The sequence below is a fragment of the Orycteropus afer genome, unplaced genomic scaffold (assembly GCF_000298275.1).
Source record: "Orycteropus afer afer isolate SDZICR_OR568_19922 unplaced genomic scaffold, OryAfe1.0 scaffold00418, whole genome shotgun sequence".
Classification (NCBI taxonomy): Eukaryota; Metazoa; Chordata; class Mammalia; order Tubulidentata; family Orycteropodidae; genus Orycteropus; species Orycteropus afer.
The window spans coordinates 2,228,070-2,236,343 of NW_006922005.1; positions in this window are offsets into that span (position 1 = coordinate 2,228,070).

Genomic DNA, 8,274 nt, shown 5'->3' on the forward strand with positions numbered 1-8,274 from the left:
GAGAACAAAAAATACCTTCCTCACGGGATGATTGTGAGGAATTGAAGAGACCGCATACATAAAGTGCATAGCACATAGCCTAGAGATTGTAAGCAGCCAATACATCATGACAGTTGAGTGGTTGTGGTAGTGGAGGCCGAGAAGGCAGTTGATTATCTACACAAGAAAACACAGAAAGTTTTTCCTGGGCTTCTCTAATTGAATACGGGAGTAGGCCTTTAAGCACTGATGTGCTGCAGCTGGCTTGTTCTGGCTTGAAGTGCCAACTGTAAAATGTTCATTAATTTTGCAAGCCAGTTGTTAAACTGTTGGTTGCTTGAAATCAGCAATGATGGGAGTATTTACATTACGGAAACCAGCAAATGCTGTAAACCGGGGTTTCACCCCACTACCCTAGCAAGTTTACTAGCACATCACTGGCTTTAAGCTTGTTTTAGTTATTATAATAAATAAGCTTATTTATGATAATAAAGAAACTTACCTAAACTCAGGTTACTCTTATGGCTAGAGATGCCAGTGAATATTTTTACTGCATGCAATTTAAGCTTAATTTATAGGCAGCTCCAAATGAAAACCAAAAGCAAACCCTGCTTTTCTGTATTCTACTCTGCTTCTTCAATCGGCTTAATTAACAAGCTGAACTTCATTTATCAAAGCCTTGGCTCACTATTTCATGGTTTCCTAGACCAGGAATCTCTAGATAGTCACTCAAGGAGGCAGTAGAAAAGAATAAGAATAATACAGTAAAGCTCTTGTGTTAGACTGGGTTCTCTAGAGAAGCAAAACCAGTAAAACTTATATATACATAGAGAGAAAGAGAAATTTACCTTAGGAAAATGCCTCACACACTTATAGAAGCTGGCAAGTCCAAAATCCTTGGATCAAACGTCAAGCTGGAGGCTTTTCCCAGCTCATGCAGCTGCAGAGGCTGACGACCTCAAGGTTGGCAGGCTGTATACTCCAATGAATGACAAATCCAAGGTCTCCAGGCCAAATGGTGGATTGTTTGCTCACAGACAGTTGTAGGCAGCACAGCAGGATCCCGATCCACAGAAGAGTGTCCCTTTTCCCAGGATGTCCATAAATATATTGGAAGCAGGCCACACTCCTAGGGAAACTCTCTTTCAATGAATTGGCTGCTCGAAACATAGACATCGGATCCCATCATGGGAATAACCCACATCACAATTGCTTAAACCACACAGAATTGTGGTCCAGCCCAGCTGACACACAGCTCCAACTATCACAGCTCTGCAGGCATTTTTTTAAAAGCCCATATATTTATATCTGTATATTTCTACAACCAATTCCCATTGAGTCAATTCTGACTCATGGTGACCCCCTGTGTTTTAGAGTAGAATTATACTCCATAAGATTTTCAATGGCTGATTTTTCAGAAGTTCAAGTTTTTCTTCTAAGATGCCTCTGAGTAGACTTGAACCTCCAATCTTTTGGTTAGCAGCCATGTGCATTAATCATTTGCACCACCTAGGGATTCCCTATACCTCTATTTATCTATGTACTTATCTATTTCTACATATCTACGTACTATGGCAGAGATGATACTATGTGCACCACACCATTTTCATTTCATAGATACACAGGAACATTGCATTTCCTAAACTTCTTCCATGTGGGCAGGGCCATGTGACTATGTCTGGCTTAGGGAATGTGAGTAGAAAAGATAATACACCACTTTAGTCCTTATAAGTGCTTCTGTAATCTTCCTGGTAAAGGCATAAGCTGAATATATGAGAATTCAGAAAAAGGGGTGTCACATTCAAATGAGGATGGGGAAGCCTTAATCAAAGTCTTGGTATTCAACACATCTTAAAGATGGATAGAATTATGACAGAGGAAATGGAAAGAGAATGTCCTACTCTCCTAAATAACTCAGTAAGTTATTATCTCTCTTTTGTTCCTAAATAAAATAGCAAGAGCATATGGCAAAAGTAAGAAAATGTGGCATGTACATAGAGGCAAAAAAAAAAAAAAAAAGCAAATTGATAGTTTTGTCTGAAGTGTAGAGTATGGGTTAAGAAGTTGTGAGAGGTTATATCAAGAAGGTACATTATTTTGAAAAGTCTAAGTACCAAGCTAAAGAATATGTACTCGATTTGAAATATGCTGGTGTTACTAATGATTTTGATCAGGGTCTTACAATGCAGGAGATTTTGAGACAAGAAAAGGGGAAAGCTAAAGAAACTGTGTAGCATGTCTATCCTGAGGAAGAGAGTAGTTGGACCTATGGGCTTGAGACCTTAGTCGCAGGAGACATCGAGCTCAACTGGCATAACATACTACACAAAAACATTGTTCTACATCCTACTTTGGGGAGTAGCAACTGGGGTCCTAAAAGCTTGCAAGTGGACATCTAGATGCAACAATGGGTCTCTCTTCATCCACAGCAAAGAAGAATGAAGAAAATCAAAGATGTATGGAAACAATTAATCCAAGGGACTAGTAGACCATGTGATCTTCAGTCTAAATGACCGTGAGACCAGAAGAACTAGATGGTGCCTGGCTACAACTGTCAACCTCTCGGAGAGGGATCAGTGCAGGAGATCCTGAATAGAGTGGGAGAACAATGTGGAAAAACACTCAAAATCAAAAAAAAAAAAAAAAGAGAGAGAAAGAAAAAGAGACCAGACATGCTGGTCTGATAGAGCCCCGTGAGACCCCTGACACTATGGCCCCTAGTAACCCTTCAGGTCTGGAACTGAACTCACTAGTGTGGCTTCCAGCCAAACAACAGACAGGCATATGGGATGAACATTTACATCAGGTAGATACACTCCTTGGAGCAATAATTCATGAGAAAACAGAAGGGCAGTGTTTGCACAGGGAGACAACTAGGGGGTGGGCCAGGAGTACATGGGAGGGAAGGACACAAGGAAGAGGTAACTATGGGGAGGAAGTGGGAAGAGAGCTGTTCCATTGTGGGGAATTAGTTAATGTCATGAAGCAAAATGTGTATGAACTGCTGTATGGAAAATGAATTTGCTCTGTAAACTTTCACCCAAATCACAATAAAAATTTTAAAAAAGAAAGAAAAGAAACTGTGTAGCATGGCCTGTTCATAGAAAAATAAGAGTTAGGCTGACAGGCTGAAGGTTACCCAAGCTCAGGATAATGTCAGTAATTTAAGCAATAGGCAAAATATTGAGGCAGTCAGATTTTAGTGGAGAGAATTATACAGGGATCCCAGGCCTGCGTGGGAGTGTTATTAGATGCAAATTTCTTGCACTTTTTCAAAGTCTAAAATGTTCCCAAAAGATTATGTGAGAGTTTTCCTACTGGCTCCATGCCATTACCCTGAATGCCTCACTTTCTCTGCTAGGTATCAGGACTTAGATTCGCCCAACATAACACCATGATTTAAAAAAAAAAAAAAAAAAAGTTCCAGATATACTTCATCTCCAAAGTAGATATAAAACCCAATGCCATGGAGTCAATTCTGACTCACAGAAGCAGACTGCCACATCTTTCTCCCACAGAGCGGCTGATCAGTTCAAACTTTCGGTTAGCAGCCATGCTCTTTAACCACTTAACCAGGGATCCTTGGCATATACATACAATGGAATATTACTTGACCATAAAGAGAAAGGAAGTTTTTATGCAAGCTATAATGTGGATGAACCTTGAAATCATGGTGTGTGAAATAAATCAGATAAAAAAGGACAAATATTATGTGATCCCACTTATATGAAATATTGAGAATAGGCAAATGCATAGAGACCAAATTTATTAGTGATTACCATGTCAAGACAGGAGTAACGGGGAGTTATTGCTTAAGGGATGCTGAATTTTAGTTTCAGGTGATAAAAAGTTTTGGAAAAGGATAGCAGTGATGGTTGCACAATATGCAAAATGTAATTAACGTCACTGGATTATACACTTAAAAATAGTTAAGAAGGCAAGTTTTTTGTTATATATATCTTACTACAATAATTTTTAAAAAGAACTACACTTACTTATTCAGATTTTGATGCCACCACCAGCTTCCTCCCAGAATATACCTTCTAAAATGTTCCCAAAACACCTTTACAATATTTGGACAAAGATTGATTCTGAAACAGTCATTGTTTACCAAAGATAGATGTTTTGCTGTTTCATAACTAATATTCCACATTAAAAAGAAGAAAGTTTGTCAAAAGGAGAAAGGGGAGTGGGAAAAAAAAGTATGTGCTTTTTACTTTGGAATCTAACAGATTGTACTTTTCAAATTATGTGTAACTTAATCTATTATAGCATTTCCTAAGTTCACAGTGACTTACAACCACAGAAATAGACTGGAAACAGTGCTGACTGGAAGAAGTCAATGGAAGTTTCACAACATGGTGGAATAATCCATAAAACAGGAAACTCATACACAGAAATTTGAGAACCAACATATTGTAAGGTCAGTGACTTAAAAGAACAGGCAGTGTTTCTTCACAATTTTTTTTCTCATCTTTTAGATTGATGGTATTACATTAAACATAGCTGAAAAATTTATTCTTACATTCTATAGTATTCCTTTATTTAACATAATTTTCCCTTCCTTTTATTTTTCTTGTTCCTGAAAAAGTATCCCACCTTCCGAAAAACCTAGTCACCTAGTCACTGTCCATCAACTTGTCATTCCTCGGGAAAGTACTGAAGCAAAAAGAGGGGAATCATAAAATTAGTTGTAATCCCATTTTTACAGATGGAAACTCTGAGTTTTACATATTGTTGTTGTTCTGACTCACAGCAACCCTGTGTACAACAGAACGAAACACTGCACCATCCTCACAATCATTGCTATATCACATAGCTGATAATTATCAAAGTCAGAATTCAAACCCCCAAATGAAAACAACTTGCAGTTTTATATCACCTTACACTTTTAAGGATCCCTAGTAGGAGCTCAGGAGCTCTGGTAGCATAGTGGCTAAAGCACTTGACTGCTAACCAGAAGGCTGGCAGTTCAAACCCACCAGCCACTCCTCAGAAGGAAGGTTGGGCAATCCTACTTCCGTAGTGATACTGCCTCGGAAACCCAAGGAGGGGTCGCTATGAGTCGGGGCCGACTCGACGGCACATGACAACAACAACACAACAACAGTAGGAGCTCTGGTAGCATAGTGCCTAAGGCTTTTGACTGCTAACCAGAAGGCTGGCGGTTCAAACCAACCAGGAAGGAAGGTTGGACAATCTATTTCCGTAGTGATACTGTCTCGGAAACCCAAGAAGGGGTCGCTATGAGTTGGGTTTGACTCGATGGCAGTGAGTACAGCACAGTACAGTGACATAGTAGGTAAGGCCTTTGACTACTAAGCAGAAGGTCAGCTGTTCAAACCCATAAGCTGCTCCTCAGGAGGAAGATGAGGTACTCTACTTCTGTAAGATTTACACAATGGGGTCACTATGAGTCAGAATTGACTTGACTGCAGTTGGTTTTGGCTTTTATTCTTTTTAAAGGATTTCATACATATTATTTAAATTTATTTAATTTTCATCGGACTCTTCCTTCATCTGAAAAATGGGTTCATAATACTTCTTTGCTTACTATTTGGGCAAAGGCACTCTGGTGGCACAATGGTTAAGCTTTCAGCTGCTAACCAAAGGTTGATAGTTCAGTTGGATGGGAGAACGATGTGGAAAGATGTGGCAATCTGTTCCTGCTGCATTGTCTGAGTTTGATTTTTCATTATTTGGGCAAGGGATGGGGGAATAGGCTAAGATCCATGTTTACAATATTTGGACTAAAAATATATTTCATATATAAAAACAAAAACTAGGAGTAAGCATGCTAAGGAAACATTTGTTTTCTTGGATTTTGTGTTAAGCCACAGGGTTTTAGAAAGTAGTGGTGGTTGTTAGTTGCCATTAAGTCAGTCCCCAGATCATGGTGACTGTGTGCACAATGGAACAAATACTGCCCAGTCCTGGCCCAGAGCACTGTGATCCATAGAGTTTTCATTGCCTTATTTTTGGAAGGAGATCACCAGGCCTTTCTTCTTAGTCCGTTTTAGTTTTGAAGCTCCACTAAACTTGTTCCACTTCATTAGAATTAGATTCATTAGAATCTACAAGCCTCCCTTGACAGACCAGTGGTGGCTGCACATGAGGTGTATTGGCTTAGAATGAAGCCCTGTTCTCTGCATGGAAGGTGAAAATTCTACCACTAAACCACTGTTGCCCCCTTTTATAAAGTTACCTGACTATAAAATTGCTCTGTAATTTACATATTGTGATCTAAAGTGAAGCAAGTATGTATTTGGCCACATGTCCAGTCTAAAATAAACTTATCCAAAAAAAATTAAGACTAATAAAAAAAAAACTCAGAAAATTATTTTTCTTACTATCATATCCATTGTAGAATTTGTGAGAATTTGTACTTAAGTTCTTGAATTATTTGAGTGTATCTTGCTCAAATTCATACAATATTTTGAGAATTAAAATACCTGACCTATCTTGTACATAGAAATTTTACCCATACCAGAGTTGAATGCATAAATAAGTTAAAATGTATAGGGAGGAAGAGGAAAGGTGAGTTATAACAAGACTGAGAATGGAAATAAAAATAAGACAGTTTTGACAATGTATAGATTCATTTGACTCACTGCTGCCACTTCTAAACATTATTTGTGTATTTTTAAATTCCATGTTCATTCTAGAATAAAAAGAAAGTCAAAAGTCATGTCAGACTTGTTCATTGTATGGTAAAAGTCTAAAAGCTTGATATTATATTACTGGTTGACATATTTCAAAAGAAATTAAGTCATATTAAAAAGTGTGTAAAGATTTGTTTGCTTTATAATCTCAGTGTATAGTGGGTATTCTTGTGACATATGGCCACTCATTCTTTTCTGTTTTGGTTTTGGTTTGGTTCTATTTTTTTTCAGTAGTAAGTGATACACTGAGATATTTTAGGAAATAAAAATTTTCATATTTTATTTCTCAGGCATATGAATAGATTGCATTGGAAACATAAAAATAAAGTGTGCAGATATCTTTGAGCAGAACAATGAATGCCCTCTAGTGTTTTTTGCTAGAATATGTTTTAATAAGAGAAAGATAACTTGTATATTTAAATGATATTTTCATAACTATTTGAAAGGTAAACTCGTAAACATTAGAATATGGATGTGTATAAAGTTTTAACTATTACCCAAAAACGAAAGTAGCAAGCAAGACATTTGGCTAAATGTTGTCCTATCTAAATAATAGATACCACTGTAATATATACACAATGGTGATAGAAATCAGAGATGTTCTGAGTGTTTTTGAGATACAGGGCAGCTAACATTCCTGGAACACACATCTTGCCTTTTTAATATTATCTTTCTAAGCAAACTAAACCCACTGCCATCAAGTAGATTCCTACTGTCACCGTATAGGACAGAGTAGAACTCCCACAGAGGGTTTCCAAGGCTGTAAATCTTTATTGAAACAGACTGCTTCATCTTTCTCCTATGGAGGGGCTGGTAGGTTCAAACTGCTGACCTTTTGGTTAGCAGCCAAATGCTTTAACCACTCTGTCACCAGAGCCCCTACCACCTTTCTAGCAAACCCCAAACTAAAGTAGTTACAGGAGTTATTCTTAAAGCAGCATTATACAGATACTCAGCCTAAGAAGCCATACCTGTGCCCTGTCCATGGATGCATATACAGAGCCTCTGTTTGTGGAAGGTAAATCGTTATCTCCACGAGCATCTGCTGCTTCTACTCCAGTTCCCCTGTTGGAAATGGCCATGATTTCTCCTATTGGCAATGGCCATGGTAAAGACTATAAGTAGTAAAGGAGCAGAGTTTCTGGTGGTAAAAATAGTTATCATGTTCCCAGCTGCAAACCATAAGGTTAGAGGTTCAAGTTCACCCAGAGGGCCTCAGAAGAAAGGCCTGGAAATCTATTTTTGAAAAGCCAGCCACTGAAAATCCTGTGGAGCACAGCTTTACTCTGACATACACAGGCTCACCATGAGTTGGGTCAACTATATGGCATCTGGTTATAAGAAAGGGATACAACTGACCTGGACTTGTGCCAAGCCTGCAATGCCCTGGTGTGGCTTGCCTTAACTTTTACACAGTGGACACAGTGGCAATCATTCCAAGCATATATAATGCCAAGAATAAAAATAATGCCAGTGCCTCAGTGACCAAGAACCAGTGTCTGATCTATTCAATAGAGCATTTGTTTAGTTAGAGAAAGCAAGAATTTTGAAAAACGTGTTGGTGGATATCTGAGTTTGTTATGACTTGCCATTTCAGTAACTAAGGAAGATGATTTAAATTATCACAAATTTT